The 18,527-nt window shown below is 41.7% G+C and overlaps 2 protein-coding genes across 16 annotated transcripts in view; one reads left to right on the forward strand and one right to left on the reverse strand.

The window, feature by feature from the left end:
• Nucleotides 1-3,299, reverse strand: part of Cryzl1 (crystallin zeta like 1) — a 42,774-nt gene extending 39,475 nt beyond the window's left edge. For 4 of the 8 annotated variants that reach the window (XR_010039260.1, XM_013142020.3, XM_013142035.3 and 1 more), the window contains exon 1: nucleotides 3,153-3,296. The gene's annotated coding sequence lies outside the window, so the exon portion shown is untranslated. Of the gene's footprint in view, nucleotides 1-3,152 lie in introns of all 8 variants that reach the window. The other 4 variants (XM_013142017.3, XM_013142042.3, XM_013142047.3 and 1 more) reach the window with 3 other exon arrangements.
• Nucleotides 3,300-3,900: 601 nt separating this feature from the next.
• Nucleotides 3,901-18,527, forward strand: part of Itsn1 (intersectin 1) — a 230,517-nt gene continuing 215,890 nt past the window's right edge. For 3 of the 8 annotated variants that reach the window (XR_010039256.1, XR_010039257.1, XM_063224438.1), the window contains exon 1: nucleotides 3,904-4,128. The gene's annotated coding sequence lies outside the window, so the exon portion shown is untranslated. Of the gene's footprint in view, nucleotides 4,129-4,657; nucleotides 4,846-18,527 lie in introns of those variants that run through there. The other 5 variants (XM_063224434.1, XM_063224436.1, XM_063224437.1 and 2 more) reach the window with 3 other exon arrangements.

An 18,527-nucleotide genomic window follows, 5' to 3' on the forward strand; every position in this document is an offset into this window, starting at 1 on the left:
ACGTGGCACTGTTACACCCTACATAAAGCACTTTTTGGTAATTGTTTTTGAGACAGGGTCTTGCTATGCAGTTCAGGCTGACCTTGAACTTAACTGTGTAGCCCAGGTTGGCCTCAAACTTATGGCAATCCTCCTGCCTCAGCCTCCTGATTGCTGGGATTACAGGCGTGCACCGCCATGCCCGGCTCTGCATAAACTATGTTAAGAATTCCCAATATTTCCCATTTTCTTTCTTCATGAAGGCAGAAAAAATGAATCAACACGTACTACTGCCCAGGATACAGGACTGGTCTGGAGGCATAAATATCTGTTTCAGGTGTTCAGTTTGCTTCTTCAATCCAGAACTTTGATTTTTAAATGAGCATCATGGAGAAATATGAAACTACCAAACTGTTTTACAGCAAATAGCAGGCAACCTGATATCATACGGGTAACTCTGTTTTAAATCTAAACATCTCATCCTGTGTCACAGGGTGGAGCAGAAGTATCAATGAAGTGAAATTAGTTATAAAAGATATTATCTGTTGTAGGTGCTGGGGATTTAGCTCAGCGGCTATATAAGCACCTGCCTTGCAAGCAGGAGGTTGTGAGTTTGATCCCCAGTACTGATTAAAAAAAAAGATATTATCTGTTGTAGTGACTGATGTATATAAATCCTGAGTAATCCTGTTTGCACCCTGAGATTTTAAAGGATTGCTGCAAAGATTACAGGAACATATACAAAACACTCACTACAAGACCTGACTTTCAATAAATGTTTTTTTTTTACTATTATTTCCGTAACTAGGAAGAGAACTTTTAAAATAGTTCTGAAGCCATACAGCAAAGCAGCAAAGGGATGGTGTTATGGCATGTGTGAAATGTCCCCTCAAGCCTCGTGCTGTCATACATGGGCCTTTTCAGGTGGTTGGATCTTGAGTGTGTGACTGATTCATGGTGCAATGCTAGGATTAAGTGTGCTAGGTGATTACTAAATCACTTCACTGATTGGTTTGGCACCACCTGACAGCCTAGACACAATATAAAAGGGGCAAAAAGATGTTGTTAAGATCTCATTTATTTTGCTACCTTATGGCTACCACAAACTGTTCACTTCTGTCAAGCTGTCTGCCTTGGAGCCAGCTGATTATGGACTGAAACCCCTACAAAGTTTGAGTTAAATAAACCTTCCCCCCCTTAACTTTGGGTGTATTTCATCTTCGAAAGGAAACAAGGAGCTAAGAGAGTTGGTCACATGCAACCATACTTTTACCACCTTTAATTTTATAGTGGTTCATTATACCATTTGAATCTAAACCTTGGTAATAGTAGCCAATAGCTACAGGTGGCTGCTAAGCATTTGAACAGTGTATAGTTACAACTGAGATGTGCTGTAAGCATAAAATGCACATCAGAGTTGGAAAACAAAGCATTATAGACAGGTAAGTTAGGTAGAAATATTACATGCAGCCAGACAGGGTTAGGCCCTTTGGGGAGTCAGTGAAGATGAGAACACAGCAAAATGCAGTTTAGAGGCGTGTCTGAAGATTAAAGGTTTACATACTTCCCTAAGGGATAAGCTGAAGCTTCAGATTATTGGTACTATCCTTTTGAGATTTCCAATATAAATAAGCCATTACCATATTATCTCATTAGAGGCAGGATGGGCCATCCCCTCCCAGCCACTATGTGACATGCTTCTCCATTGGATCAGTATTACCCAAGTGACTATACTTGAAAAACAAAATTTTTCTTTATTTTGGGACAGGGACTTGCTATGTAGTACAGGATGGTCTTGGACTCACTGTATAGCCCAGGCTGAGCTCGAACTCACAATCCCCCTGTCTCACAGAGTGCTGGGATTACAGGCGTGTGCCACCATGACTGACCCTAACTTGTAACCTTATCGGTTGGTTATTTTTGTTTTGTTTTTTGGAGACAGGGTCTTGTTATGTAGCACAGGCTGGTCTCAGACTTGTTTCAATCCTCCTGCCTCAGCCTCTCAATTGCTGGGATTACAGGTGTTTGCCAGCATACTACACTGGTTGGTTGATCATAATTTTGTTGCACATAGCACCCACCTCCTGATTTTGTTCTATAAAACTTCCTTTGAGAAAAACCTATTTGGAACCTGTCCATCTCCCAGGAGACATTCCTATTCCCCAATAAATTGTACTTTTAACCTCTGTTGTTCCTTAGAATTGATTTTTCGACTTTGGGGAACAAGAACTCAGTGTATGGGACATCTGGCACGTTGGGAGTTACATTTTTGTCCCCTGTCATTTGGAGGTCCCATATCACAAAGTTTCAAAGAGCGTAAGGTATTAAAGTAAAAATAAAATGAAATTTAAAAAACAAATAAAAAAGATTTGTAACAGTTCATAGGAAAAATTATACAGTATTTCATTTTTAAAATATGTGGCTCTGAGTTCAAACAGTATTTTGGAAACACTGGGTTAAAGGAACATATAAAATTTTGCGTTTCTTTTTCACTTTTTAAATGTGAAGCACATTTGAAAGTACTTAAGTGACTCAAGTTGTTGGACAGAGGTGATGCAGAAATTCGTTAGTCATAACCTGGCCTGGCATCTCCTAGATGCTTGGTAAAAATGCCGATTCTCAGGTCCAGACCTACAGAATCAGGATCTGCACTTCAGCAGACGGTCCTGAGGTGACCCTTATCAACTGTTCCAGAACGTTCTGGCGTACAGGGCTTAAGGATGAGGCCCAATCTGGTCCTGCGGCCACTTAAAGGCGAAGAGCCTTGCTTTAAGGAAGCTGCTTAGAGAAAACAGGAAGACGACGAGGGAGAAAACCATTGCAGAGAAGTAATGGTGAAAGATAAAACTCAAAACAGGCAGAAACAGAAGCTGAGAGGGAAAAATTCAACCAAGGAGTCAGACCTTTGCCTCTATAATTGTGAAAGAAGACGGAAACGGAGATAAAACCTATAATCAACAGCTATAATAGACCAGGAAATTGCCCGTCAAAACTAGCCTCACCCGCCCCTCGGTGGCCTCAGCAAAGCTAGGCCTGAGCCTGAGCGGGTCTCAGGTTGTAGTGCGACACGAACCGCTCCCTCCCCTAGACTACACAGTTCCTCTGGGTCTTTTTATCTTTCGCCCTAAGTCCCGTTTCCGACAGAGACAACGCGCTTACCAAGGCTCACCTACCTGCGAGCAAACCCAAGCCCAGCGACTCTGCCACCGCCACCTTCCAGTCCTTCTGCAGAGAACCCACCCCCTCTACCCCAATCGGTGATCCCATTGGTCAGGCCGCTCAAACTCAGAACTACATCTCCCGGCATGCTCGGCCCTGGGAGGGGGGAAGACACGGTACCTCCTTAAGGCTACCAAGGAACGGACCTAGTTGGAAACGCCCAGATAGGTTCCGTTTTATGCAAATTTGAGTTAAAAGCCACACCCTTTCCTTAATCCAAACGGACCTAGAACATGGTCCTCAGGGCTGTGCCCCGCCTTCCTTTTCATCTCCATGTCATTCACTGCTTTTAAATCTTCTGCAACCTAGTTGAATACATCCTAGCTACTCTGGCGTACGGAAACGAACAGATGCACTAAATCATGGAACAAAAATTTCGCAAAGCTTCAGATTAGAAGTGTGTGATTAAGCTTTTTTGGGAAGGGGGCTGTAAGGGGCGGGAAAGTCTTCTTCGAGCGTGCTGATTGGTTGTTCTGGCTGTCGCTCCGCATTACTCCATTTTTTTTCCTGCCCTCCGCCTTTCATTTTCCCTCGGGGCGGGGCTAGCGGTAAGGGGCGTAGAGGAGGTGTGATTCATTTCTTACGATTGGTAGACAGTTGTCATCACCCATCTATGGGCGGAGACGGAGGGGTGGTGGGGCGGGGGTGGCTCCAGAGAGATGGGGAGATAGGCGGGAGAGAGGGAGCGAGGGAGGGAGGGAGGGAGGGAAGGAGGTAGAGAAGAGTGGAAGATCGAGGGGTGGGAGCGCAGCTTGGTTGCTCCGTAGTACGGCGGCTCGCGAGGGAGAATCCCTAGCGGGCTCGGGAACGGGCGGAGAGGCGGGCCGGCGGGGATGGTGTGCGGGGCTACGGTCTTGCGTCCCACCCCGCGGCGTGTGAGCGGCACTGATTTATGCTTGGGGCGGCAGTGCGGTCCCGCGTGGAGATGAGGTGAGGAACGGGCTGCCTGCGGTGGTGGCAGCGGCCTGGACGACGGGAGGCGCGCGGGGGTGGGGGGCGGCGCGGGGGTCGGCGCGATGGCCGCTCAGGGCGCGCGTCCCCCCGGCAGTCCTTCGGCCTGCGCGGCGCGCTCGGGAGGCGAGGCAGCGGCCCCCCTCCGCCTAGTCTTTGCGTCCTCCCGGGGGCGGCGGCGGCGGCGGCGGCAGGGGGCCAGTGTCCGGCGTCTGAGGCCGGGGTGCCTTGGCTGGCCGTGGGGGTGATGGCCGCGGGACGCGCTTGGGATCGTAGGGGCGTTCGCAGTTCTGGCCGGCAGAGAGGGGCAGCGGGGCGGGCGGTCCTTCCGCGGCTGACCTCGCTGCCCTCGGTCGCCGGAGGGTGGCGGGCCGGCCCAGCCTCGCTCCTCGCCAGCCTCCCTGGAGTCCCTGCCCGCGGGGAGCAGCGCCGCGCACCCGCCCGTCCCCGGCCTCGAGTCCCCGGCTCATCATCCCCTTCTCTTGTCTCCCGAGCGCCTGCACCATCCTGTCAGTGAAGGACGGTCAATGCCGTGTGGCCCTGCGCAGTGCTGCCGGGGCCGCCTTGGTTGGTACTGAACAGAAAGCAGCTCCCGGTGTAGGGTGAGCGCGTCTCCTGGGTCCCCGCTTCGCCTTCCCTTTACGCACGGACTCGGGTTTCTGGTCTGGACCTGAGACACAAACGCAGTCTCTTCAGGTTTGTGTGAGGAAATGTAATCCGAATTCCGAAAAAAAAGGAAACCAACCAGGAATAGGCTGCACCTTCCTTCAGTTCTGTTTGCTTTTGGATCAGGAGACAATTTCGTAGATTACGTTTCCTTTGGGTACTCTTTTGTTGTGATTCAGACTAAAGGCTTTGCTTTTGAAGAAACACTTGAGCCGCTTCTTGATTGATTTGGAGGCTATGGAGATTTTTGATAACTTCTTGAATGTGAAAGTTTCCGGTCGAACTTTGCCATCATCGTCGGGGCTTTTTAGAAAGGAACCAGCCCGAACGTTTAGATAGATGGAGACTCCAGCCAGATGTGGCTTCTTTGTGCTTTGCTGTGCTCATCCTTTTGTTATTTCGGTAGTCAAAAATATGCAGATAATAAAAGAAGCCCGAGGAAAAGTATAGATACTAAAAGCAAAAGCCATACAAACTAATGCATCTGAAAAAATCTCAAATCAGTCAGCGGAGGCAGATTTACTAATCCCGTTGAACGAATGAAGAGAAAGGCTCAGAGAGTTAGCTCGTGGATTATGTAGTGGACAGGATGTGAGGGCAGGAACCAGGGCCAGGAGCCAGCAGGCCAGCTGGTTTGCTAGGTTCCACTCTAAACCCTCTAAATAGGAGGAATGTGTTTGTTGGGGTTCCTTTATTTTTAGATGACTTTAAGCTTTAGTGTACAGAAGCTTAATACTCCTTATTAGTTATTACTTTGATTTGTCTATCTTTTAGAACAAAACTTTTTTTTTTTTAAAAAACTGGTTAAAGCATTTATATTGTTTCCATGGGATGTTGCTCATAAGTAAAAACATTTTTTTTTAAAAAAAATGACAGTATTTGCGTTTACAGAAACACTGGGAAGTTTTAAATGATCAAAATTAAGAAATGAGAGACGTTTGATTTGGTGATGGGGTTAAAGATATTTTAAATACCTTTAACGTAGTAAGGATGTCTTCTGATAGTACATTAAGATTGGTATTTTTTTACCTAAGCATGTATCTGCTGAAACTGATGAGCATACCTTTCACAAAATACTATCATTATTCTGCCAGAGTGAGAGGAACAAATTTTTAATGTACTTTGGAACCCTGTTGGTTATTCAGATACTAAGCATTGTGAAATAGGGCATAAAATGAGTGGTATCTAGTTTTGTGAAATCTACCTCAGCACTTTATTTTTCTTTTTTGCAGTTGACTAGCCATTTCTTTTTTCTTAATCCTCATCTCTAATCTTGACTGTATAATTCTGCATAGTTTTTTTGTGTCCCCAGATGCCTAGATTGAGGCACACCCTCCAAGTTTTTGTTAGAGATTAAGGGAAAGGCAGGAGGAAATTCCTCTATTCATTCTCATGTTGGTTTTTTAGGTAGTGCGAGGGATTGGCTCAGGGTGGAGATGATAAACACAAGCTCAGCCTCATACTAATCTTTTAATCTACTGAACTTGTGAATTGTAGAGAATTCATTAATTGATTGTGGGTTTATATCACTCAGTTTACATCCCACTGCCACAGAACTGGTCTCTTGTGAATGATGTTCCCTCCTGAATGGCCCTCCTTTCTGATTGGTTTTCTCAGAGTCTGGAACTTTGATCTCTTACACCAGAATTACCTGAGGTTAGAAATGAAGGTTAAGAGTCCGACATCTGGATGATTTTTTTAGTTTGTTTGTTTTTGGGCAGTAGTGGGAGTCAAATCCAGGGTTGCTTTCCAGCTTGCTTGTCTGCCTTTTTGTTTGCTTTCTTTTTTTCCCTCTTTCTTTCGTTTTGTTCTTTCTTTTTTTTTTTTTTTTTTTTCTTTTTTTATTGGTACCAGGGATCGAACTCACGACCACACACTTGCAAGGCAGGTACTTATGCCACTGAGCTAAATCCCCAGCCCCCGTTTTGTTCTTTCATTCCTTCATTCTGGAGATAGCATCCAGATCTTTTCACCGAGTTGTATCTGCAGCCCTTTATATTTTTTAAATTTTGAGACTGGATCTCACTAAGTTGTTTCGTTGCTCCCCCAGTGCTGGGGTTACAGATGTATGTCGCCACATCCAGCTTATTTTTTATTTTAAGGCAGGGTCTCAGTAAATTGCCCTGGCTGGGTTCCATCTTTCATTCTACCTCAGCCTCCCCAGTACAATAACTGAGATTAAAGGATGTGCCAGTGTGCCAGGTTTAAATTTTTGAATGAGGGGCTGGGGATTTAGCTCAGCGGCATAAGTGTCGTGAGTTCGATCCCTGGTACCCATAAAAATGAAAAAAAAGATAAAAAAAAATAAGTAAATTTTTGAATGATCACTCCTGAATGGCTTCACTTACAGATTGGCTTTCTCAGTCTGAGTCTCAGATTGTTTGAGTCAATCTCAATTGAGACTTATATTTGTTAAAAAAGCAGGTTTTTAGCCTGCATAGTGACTCATACCTAAAATCTAGCTCTTGGGAGGCTGAAGTAAGAGGAGCACAGATTCAAGTCCTGCTTGGACCATTTAGCAAGACTTTCATGATAAAAACATTAATATTAAAAATGACTGGAGACTCAGCTAAGTGGTAGAATGCTCCTAGCTTCAGTCCTCACTATTGGAAAACAGTAAGTTTCCTTTGCCTCACTTCAGAATCAGACAATTGGAGGAGCTCTGGAATTAGTACTTACAAAAAGTTTTGCAGGAATTTCTCCTGAGCAGTGAAGTTGGAGAATAGACTGCATCCATGCTTTTTTCCTACTCAGTAGCCCATAAGACTATCTCTTCAAGTGGATAGCAAGTTTCTCAAGTGGCGGAGTAAGTTTAATACCTTAGGTTGCTAATAAAAACTTTTTGGCTATGACCTTAAAATATGTAGTCGTCCACGTGATTTATGCTTAAGAATGGCAGAGACTTCTGCTTACCATCGTACCCCTAGAACCTACAGAAACTGAATTAAATATTTGTTTAGTGATGAGTAAATTACATGGTAGTAAGGCCAGTTTTTAAAGCCTTTATTGTCAAATTAATCACATCATCAAGTTGTCACTAATTTTATAAATCAAGGACAACAAACACTCTATCTCAGTAATTTCTCGAAGTTAGGTTAGTATTGAAAGGAGGTACCCTTCTTAACATTGAATGCTCCAGGTAATAAGCTGGAAAGAAAATTTCTAGCAAAACGTGCTCAAAAAATAAACTTAAGTCACAGTGTAATGATAAATAATTTATCATTGCATTGAATACCATCTTATAAGCTCTGATAACACCAACATCATACTATAAAAATGTCCCCAGGAAATACACAGTTGATATGCTTTCTGATTTCCCTTTTCATACTAATAAAGTGTTATTCCCCTTTTTCAGAGTCTACCATTGGATCCTATAAAATAAGAGATTATACTGTTGAGGGTTGGATGGTTAAAAGCACAAACTCTGGAGAATATTGGATTTAGTGACTTTGATCTTGTCAATGAAACTTTTAGTGCCTCAATTTTATCAGTGGAAAATGGAAAGAATAATAAAGTTTGAGTAGTTAAAAGTGCTTATTTAAGTTTTGGATATACCCTGTTAATAAATTGTGGTTAATGTTGATTTTAAAGAACTGGGTGTAGAAAAGTTTGTGAAATTCAAAAGCTAACTCATTTAATTTTTTTCTTTATGGCAGTAAGTAAAAATCTATTGATTAAAATGTCTTTTGCTAATTTCTTGGGCACTAAATTGTATACCTTAAAAATTTGGATAATTCGTTTAAACATTAAAAGCACTTAAGCTATGAAATAATTATGTAAATATAAGATTTAAAAAATAAAGTTAAATCTTATTGGTCATTTTAAGTTTAACCTTATTACTTTAGTGATAGGACTTCTGCACTGAGCTGTATCCTTAACCCTTTTTATATTTTTATTTTTACTTTGATATAAGATATTACTGAGTTGCTAAATTGCCTACAGTGGGCTCAAATCTACATCTTCCTGCCTTGGCCTGCCAGAGTGGTAGGATTTCAGGTGCGTGTTGCTATACCCAGTTCCCTTTTTATTCATTTTTTGTAATTTTGAGGCAGGTTCTCTGTAAGTTGCCTAGAGTAGGCTCAAACTTTTGATCTTTTTGTTTCAGACTCCTAGAGTATTAGGGGTTATAGATCTGTGCCACCACACCTGGTTGATATTCTTTTTATTTAAAAATATAGTATACATGGAAAAACTGAAATACAGGAAAGTAGTAGAAAACTATAAAATACTCATGATTTTATTGCCTGAGTACAGGCTCTTCAGATCATTCTGTTTGTGCATGTGGCTATTCATGTACAATTTCTGGTGATAAAAATGAGATCTTGTTGTACGTATATATGGTGACATCCACCATGTTATGAATGTTGGATGTCTGTGTTGTCAGTTACACAGTTTTAGTAACTGAATAATATCCCAATTTGTGGATCTCTGATAGCTTAACCAAGTTAATTTTACTACTCATTAGTTTCTTTTTTCTCTCTATTGTTATCAGTAACCCTGCAGTGACTAGCCTACATACATCTCTATATACCTGTGGGGTTACATTTTTCAGATAGATTTGTAGAGGGAGAATTAAAGGATATGCTAAATTTGAAAGATTCTGATACATATTTCCAGCATGCCATTTTGAAAGGTTGTAACAGTTTATACTTACTGTGGTCCGAGAATGTTCCAGTCTGTACCCTCCTATATGACCTTCTTTTTTTTTTTTTTTTTTTTTTGTCTTTTTCTTTTTTATCGGTACCAGGGATCAAACTCATGACTGCCTGCTTGCAAGGCAGGCGCTTATGCCGCTGAGCTAAATCTCCAGCCCCATGACCTTCTTTTTAGAATAACTTAACCAGTGACGTCCATTGAGTTTTTCCTTTAAGGAATGGTTAGTAGTGGGTTAGTAGTAGTAATGCCTGTTAGTAGTGGGTTATGGAAAGTCACAAAGTAGCTATATTACTAACACCTAGTATCTGTCAGGTCCTTTTACAGGACTTACATACATTAACTCACTTAACCTTCACAACGTCTCTCATTTTATTTTATTTTATTTTTTTTGTCTTTTTCGTTTTTATCGGTACCAGGGATCGAACTCACGACTGCCTGCTTGCAAGGCAGGCGCTTATGCCGCTGAGCTAGATCCCCAGCCCCTAACGTCTCTCATTTTACAGAAGAATATGCCTTGGAAATTTTGGTGCCAGTTAAATGATTAGGCCAGCAAGTGGCTGCACTGATTTTTGACCACAAGAGTCCAAAACTCTTAAGCTGTTCCCCAGACATGTTATGTATGTATTGGGACACTTTTCACATGCCTGATTTCTGTTGTGGAGTTCCTGGACATATGTTAATGCATATGTTAGTTAGGTGGGGCACATATTTGAATCCCTCTCATCAAAAAGATGGTCATGGAATTTGATTCACAAATGTGACTCATAAACTGACATTCGTCCCTCTAAGCAGTCTTGTTATATTTTACTCTGTCATGGTTTTCTTCATGTTCTATTGCATGAGAAACAGGAGAAGAGTGATGGAGATTAGTAAAATTTGAAAATACATACAGTTAGTTGTGGTGTGCACTTATTTTGGGAACACAAAACTCCGGAAGTGTGATGAGGGAGATGGGAGTCTGTCAGACACTGTCAGCGAGTTTGCAAGATTGGAAGGGGCCTGAAGGAGTTTAGTAATGCAAAGGCCTCAGTGTAGAGAGAGAGCTGTCACAGCTCCACTCTCATTGCTTAAAAATGAACAAAAAAACTTAAGAGTAAGTGTGGCCAGAGTGTGTGTAGTGCTGCACGCCCGTAATTCCAGCACTGGGGAGGCTGAGGCAGGAAGACTGTTATGAGTTCGAGACCAACCTGGGTTATGAAGTGAGCTCAAGGCCAGCCTGAACTGCATAGCAAGACCCTGTCAGAAAAAAAAAAAAAAAAAAAAAAAAATGTGTGGCTGGGAGTGGTAGTGTATACCTGTATACCAGTTTTCAGGAAGTTGAGGCAGGAGGAATCTAGGCTAGCTTGGGCTACATAATGAAGGCCCTTCTGGACTACATAGCAAGATTGTCTCAAAAATAAATATGTTAGTATAGAATATCGTTGAAGCTAACGTTTGTAGCCCCCCATTCAAACAAGTTAATTTAAGTTGTGGATCAAATTTTAATTCCTTTTGACCTTTTTCTAGTAAAATTGGTGATCTGTAGCTTGCCTTATTCTCTTTTAAGTTGTTACATTTTCTATTAGTACATGTTTATAGTGTATGATTACATTCATAGTGGGGAGTTGATACATACACATAACACATCTGAATTCTTTTTTCTTCCTTTGCCTTACTATCTTAATGCCCAGAGAAAACATCGGTGAAATTGTCGTGGCTTCCTCTGGCCTAAGTTGGTTTGCCTGCTGAGCTAGGACTGCACAGTGCAGCTTGGAGCACGGGCACCCACACCTCTTCTGTGTGTGTGTGTGTGCGTGCATGCATGTATGCGGGGCTGTGTGCAGGCCACATAGGAGTGGTACTGAGTACATTTCTCCCTTCACTGAGAATAGAGCCAGGAGTTGAACTAAGAGATGAGACAGTATTGGATTCAAATGAATGTGAATGAGAAAATAGCAAGGTCTTAGCAGTTGGCCAAAGTTTTGTCCTTGATGGTTAAAATTAAATGTCCTCTTCTTGACAGAAGAGGCCTGTGCTTTTGATCCTGGGTTGCTATGGAGAGCATTTGATTTTTTTTTTTTTTTTCTCCTTGCATTTTGTCTGCAAGACCTTCTGGTGTCTGGTGGCAAACATTTGCAAGACACGGATATAGTTTGTAGAAATAGCCAGGCAACTGGCTCTTGGCACTGTGCTTTCACTGTGTAGTTAAGGAGGACACTAACTCTGACCATAAAAACAGTGAAATGAGATCCCATTGTAGCCATGCAGTTTGTTCCTCTCTCTCTGTGTGTGTGTGTGTGTGTGTGTGTGTGTGTGTGTGTGTGTCTGTGTGTCTGTGTGACAGGGCTAATTACTTTTCTCTAAGACAAATTCCCTCAGCAGTTCTTATGTGGGCAGTATGTTGCATTATAACCCAATGTGTAAACACTATTTCAGTGCATTGTGTATAAGGAGAATCTGCTCACTGGGGATCCATTGATTATAAAAATCAATTGTTAGCCCAGTATGGTGGCACGCATCCGCAATCCTAGCTGCTTGGGAGGCTAAGGTAGGAAGATCCTAAATTCCAGGCAAGCTGGGGAACTTAGTGAGACACTGTCTCAAAATAAAAAATAAAAAAGGTCTGGAAATGTGGCTCAGTGGCTCTTTCTTTTGTTTTTGGAGGGGGTGGAGAGGTACTGGGAATCAAACTCAGGACCTCACACTTGCCAGGCAGGTGCTGTGCCACTGAGCTAAGTCCCTGACCTGTGCTTCTTGGGTTCAGTCCTTAGTGGCAGCATGGTAAATAAAACTCATTTTTGTTTTAACCTTAAGATAGTAAATAATTAGTGCAATTATTATATATGACAGGTTTCAATGAATAATAGTTCTTTATTTTTCTTCTAAGTAGTACTACTTACTATTAGACTTCTTCAGATGTAGTTAATTACACCTATTTTTCAGTTTCCTTTAAAAGATTGGAAAGCTGTTGAGAGGCTGCAAGTTTGAATGTCCCAGGGGAGATAGTGAATTCAAGGCAAGCCTGGACTGCATAGAGAGACAAAAAAAGAAAAACAGAATGACACAAAAGAAAAAGAGACAGTTTAGTGTAGTGATATAGTCCTATAATCCCAGCACTGTGGGAGTTTGAAGTAGGAGGATCCCTTTTGAACCCAGCCTGGGGTTTAGCAATTTAGTAAGACCCTGTCTCAAATTAAAACATGAAAAAAGAGCTGGGGATGTAGCTCAGTACAAAGGCCCTGGGTTCAATCTGCAGTATGAGGGTGGTGGTAGAAAGAGAAACTAAGGATGAAGAAACCTAGCGGGTGGGTTCCTAGGATGTGCACCCTCTGTGTTGTTCTGAGTCTTACTTCCTTTTGGAAGCTTCCGAGAGAACCCCATAAAGTCCTGATTTAAGATAGTTCAATTTACTTGCAATGGTGCAAAAGCTATGTGCATTCAGTAGAAATGGTACTTTAAGCCAGGTGTGTACTCAAAGCCTGGTGGGTCCTTGCTACTCTTGAGGCTGATGTAGAATTGCAAGTTAAAAGCCAGCCTAGACAGTTAGCAAGAGCCCGTTGCAAGACAGAAATTACAGTTGTACCTTGGTTTGCAAACTTAATTCTTTCCATTATTCTGGTTGCAGGACTGTATCTAGGACTTGGGATGTGACTGTGCTAGATTGCTTGTGTAGCATGTGGAAGGCTCTGGATTCCGTTCTTGGTTCCTAAAAAACTAAAAGAAAAAAAAAATCTGAGTGTGGTGGCACATGCCTGTCATCCTAGCCCTCTGAGAGGCTGATGCAGAAGGATTACAAGTCACAACCCAGCTTGGGCAGATGAGTGACTCAGAGAGACCCTGTTCCAAAAAAGTTAATAAAAACAGGACTGGGGATGTGGCCCAGTATGAAGGCTCTGTGTTCAGTCCCGGTACTGCAAAGGAGAAGGAGGAGGAGAGAGGGGAGAGAGAGAGGAAAATGGAGGGAAGGAGGTGGGATTCAGCTGTACCTTTTGTTTTTTTCTTGGGTTAGTAATGTGTGGTGAGATCATGTTTCAAAATGATGGATAGTGGCATCCACACACTTTCTACCTACAGTGTTTTGAATTTACGATGGGTTTATTGGGAAAGCACCTATAATATTATCAGTGATCAGATACGACAGCAATATTAGATAATGCTCAAGAACTAATTTAACTTTATACACATGGAGTTAGTTAAGGTTATGAATATATGTTTCCACAGGAGAAATTTTTGCTTGCTTTTCTTGGTGGAAGGAGCTTTAAATGTATAGAAGTGAATCCTTCCCATAGCTGTTAAGAGCTTTAGTGTCTTTTTCTTTGAAGACAAACTGCTGTTTTGTAAAATGCTATAGCTGGCTGTCCAGTTTGGAGTTTTAATTAATATCAAAGGGAGGGAAATCCTGTAATAATTGTATTGTTAAGTATTACTGTGCTTCTTAGTTCAATTAATTTTATACTACAGTCATTATCTAATTCTGTAATTATTTTAATTCCTTTAGATGAAGTGATATTATGGTAATGATTTGGTAACATAAATAGCATGTATTTTCTTGCTACAAAAACAATACATATTTATTGAAGAAAAACTTTTGAACACATAGAAAGCCTACCAGGAATCTCCCCACCCAGTGTCAATGACTCTTGTACTCTCCTAGGGCCAGCATGCTCCTGTGAGCCAGCAGGTGGCTCGTGTGCGACTGTTTGGTCCAGGAGGTATGAAGGTCTTTTGGGGACTGTGGGCACTATAGGTGGCCATCAAGGGGCAGACATCCAGTTCCTCTGTGGGAGGATACTGCTGCTGTTACTGTACCTGGAAACGTGGATTTAACATGCAAGTTCCTTTTTGTTTTTGTTTTTTCTGCCATTTTCTTGCTTGTGTAGGGAATTGAACCTTGAGCCCTGTGCTGGCTCGCAGGTAGAGGTACGCCCCCAGCATTTACAGCCTCTTGAGGGGGGATTTCATCTTTGTTGGCTTGCCAGTTTGTAACCTCAGAACCATACGGGTTTGTACCCTGTATTTTTCACTCATTATTCAATGAATATATATTGCAGCCTTTTGTGAATGCTGTCTACTTAATCAGCCACTTACTTCCTTTGTGCTTTACTAAGGACGTGAAGTTTCCGAAGCCTTGACAACGTGCTGCTATCTGAAGTGTTTCCTTTGCAATGTGAGATACACCTATTTCCTCTTTCCTTGCCGGTACTGGATATAACCTTTCAAGGAAATCTTAGCCAGTTTAATTTGTTTTAATTTTTCCCAGGTGCTGGAGATTGAACTCTGGGCTTTGCACATGCTAAGCTACATCCCCAGCCCTAATTTGTATTTTTCTTGTCATGAACTTGTCAAATAATAATGAATGCTAGTTGCCCTCTAATTTCTTAAATTCTGTTTAATTTGCTGAAATTCTGTTGATGGAGTTTTTATTTTGTATTGTGAGGAAAACAAACTGCAAAGGTGGAACTATTCAGTGGAAACTGTGGGAACATCTGTCTGACCCCAACATAAGTCTGTTAATTGTCCTTTAACCTTTGCATCCAGTTCCTTCCAACCTCTTCTTTCCCACAAAAGACTGGGATAAACTCAGATTGAGACATGTAAGTAAGTTCACCAATCATTGTCCCTTCCTTGGAAATCTGAAATGAGGCCCCAGAAGAAAGATTTGACCTTAAGTGCCCAAGCACTGTAAGGTAAAGATTTGGGAGTTGGAGGCAACTGTGTTCTGCAGCTGTGTCTGGGTGCAGAGAGAGGTTGTTTATGGATACAGAATATAGGTCTTGTGCCTAGAATAAAGCAGAGGGACCAGAGTCTCTGAGAGCTTTAACCCCATCCCATCTTTCTGGAGCCACCTGTGTTCTTGTTCCTGAGTTAAGACTCACTCCTCCTCTTGCTGCAGGCAGCAAAAATTGGTTTCTGTTACTGTGATCTAAACTTTCTCCTTGTTCTCAGCACTATAATCTTTCTATAATTTAGTTTGGGCATTCTTAACCTGAATATTAAAAATACTCCAAAATCCCAAACTTTTTGAGCACTGATATGATGCTCCAGAAGTTTCAGGCTTGGGGATTGTGGGCTCAGCTGATAAGGTCTGTGCACATGTTACACACCGCAGAGATTGCCAAAAATACTTCTGGTCCAAACCATTTCTGGTAAGGATTATTAAACCTATGGTGCCTTGTCTTGTATTTCTTAACTATTTGCTGAGGAAGATGTGAATTTGTTATTTTCTTTATGTAAGAACATAAAGAATTAAGGAGAATAAGAAATGACAGCAGCATATACATTTAATCTAAGTCAGCAATCGTGATTTTTTTTGTCTTTTGAGACAAGGCCTTGCTATATATATATATATATATATATATAGTTCAGGCTGGCTTTAAGCTCACTTTGTAGCCCAGCCTGATCTTGAGCTCACAATAACCTTCCTGCCTCAGCCTCTTGAGTGCTAGGATTATAGGTTTACCACCGCACCTGGCATGTAATCATGATTTGATCAGAAACATTATTTTCCAAATGTGAATGCGGCCTTTTTGACCTTTGTTAGACCACTACAGATCTCTAGCTGAGGGGAAACAGGAAGGAAGAGATTTTGAGCTTACTTTCAGATGTCCTAGCGTTTCAGTGGTGTTATTTCCTTTCACATACATATAAAATGTTGACCTCATGCAAAAAATGGCCCTAGAGATACTCAGTGTACAGCATTCTGTACATCTGTGTAGGGTATGGGTTTGAGGTCTTGTTGTGGCCACTGAAATAATCTGAACTTTAATATCCAGGTATCATGAAATATAATCATGTTAGTTACATGGAGGTCAGGCTTAGTTCTTAAAATAGCGCTCCTCTTTATGGTAACATCCTATATCACGAATCTTTGACTAGAAGAACTGAATTGTTAATTTTAAGTAGTTTGCTACCTAAAAGGAGTAGGTAAGGAGAGAAAAAAAAAAAAGATAGGAAGGAAAGAAAAGGATTGTAGTAGAAGGAAAACAAAGGGAGGCTGCTTCAGAGTCTGAAGTTTCCTTATTCAGAATTGTGTTTGTCTGAACTTCGACATTTGCAAGTGGAAGAGTTCAAACTGGAAATGCATGGATTCTCATACATGCATATAGTTCTCTGCAACTAGCAGAGATTCTGATTGACCTGGTTTGGACGTGTGCCTGAGCCTGTAGCTATGGCCAGGAGAATGCAGGACTCTCATTGGCTGCCTGAGCCTTGGGTCTGCCTATTACACCAGTTGTTGTGAGATCAGTATCTAAACTCCTGGAGTTAATGGAAAGGAGAAGAAGTGGGGTCTTCAGGTGGAGGAAGAATGTGAAACATGACCAAGACAGCCTGTACCATAATCATATGGGAGGGGTCATGACTTTTCCTTTTAAATGGTGGTCTTTAATAAATCAGTGCAAGCACATGAAAACATTCACAGGTGTATATGAAGTTTCTTCTCAGTGAAGTTTACTTTTTAAATATGGATGCTTCTGTTCCATTTAAGACAAAACATGTTCTGTTTGAAACTACGTAGAATGAAGTTTGGCAAATTCATCTAGTATGGTTAGATTATATTTTATTCATATATATATATATTATATGTATGTATTTTTTTGAGACAGAGTCTTGCTGTGTAATTCAGGCTGGCCTTGAACTCACTGTATAGCACAGACTGGCCTTCAATTCTCAGGGATCCTTTTGCCTCAGCCTCCTGAGTGCTGAGATTATAGGTGTGTCACCACACCCAGCCTAGATGATCTTTAATTTACATTTATGAACATTTTTACCAGTTTATTTGTGGCAGAGTTTTCAGTGCCTAAGGCTATGTTGCTAGCTTTCTCTTTTAGCCTGTGCTGAGAGGCTTCTTAACCTCTGGCTCATCTGGGATTGTTGGAAGAAGGAGCTGGAAAGAGACATTCTTTCAGCAGTGATCTGCTTTTCCTGTTAAGGATCAGAGAGATAGCAACTTGACGTTTTTCTGAAGGACGTGGGCCTATTTTTGAAGACGATTTTTTTGTTGTTGTTGTTCTAAGACTGATCAAAGATTTAAGATCTTAAAAAGTGTTGTTTGTTTGTTTTTAGCACTGGGGATTGAGCTAAGCATTGAGCTAAAAACCCAGCTCTTTGTATTTATTCTGAGATAGGGTATTGACTCTGAGCTTGTGATTCTCCTGCCTCAGCCATTCAGGTAGCTGGGGTGATAGGCATATACCACTGTGTCAAACTGTTACATTCATATTTTAAGTGATAGATAAGACATTTTGCTTCACACTTGATTTTAGCAAATACTGGTCATCAGCCTATCTAGAAACATCTTTGACCTTTTCCCTTTTGTCTTGAATTTCAGTTTTCTCTTGCTTTCATTCCCTTCCCTATGAAGCTGAAACCTCAGAGTGGGTCACTTCCGACCTAGAGTGGGGTCTTTACCCCATTGTTCTTATGTCATTTCTACTTTGCAAACTTCCATTCCTCAACCAACTCAACTGCCTGCGTTGTTTCCTATATTTGTGATCCTAAAATTCAGCTGAAGAGCTAAGCATGCTAGTTCATGTCTATAGTTCATGTCTGGAGGCTGAAGCAGGAGGATTGCCACAAGCTATGTAGTGAGTTCAAGACCAGCCTGAATTATGTGACAAGACTCTGTCTCAAAAAAGGAAAAAAAGGTTAGTGGAAGAAAACCACATAACCTTATAGACTTGTCTACATGCTTAGCTTTGTCATGTAAGTGCTCCTCAGCTTTCACTCCATTCCTCACGGACAGTGTACCAAATTTGGCCTCCTTCTTTAAGTCTTGAGAACTTTACTCTCAGAAAGTGAATCTACCTGCCTTCTGCACCTGCTATCCAGTCCCCAGATAGCTTGTATGAATCCACACTTAAATCCTTTCTCCTTGAAATAAAATGAAAGGGAAGACGTAAGTTGGAGGTGCAGCTTTCCTTTCCCATGTCCTAATGATTGTCTTCACCTGGTTCCTCTGAAGCCATGTGCCATTCCCTTGTTCTAGAATCATGTCCTATTTGCCTGCATGTGCCAGGTAGTGTGGCAGGTAGAAGGATAATAGTGACTAGGTCCCTACTTTAATTTATATTTTGCTT

Source organism: Cavia porcellus, unplaced genomic scaffold (genome assembly GCF_034190915.1).
Source record: "Cavia porcellus strain 051 isolate PalLab524CR breed Dunkin Hartley unplaced genomic scaffold, mCavPor4.1 scaffold_15, whole genome shotgun sequence".
In the NCBI taxonomy this organism is placed as follows: Eukaryota; Metazoa; Chordata; class Mammalia; order Rodentia; family Caviidae; genus Cavia; species Cavia porcellus.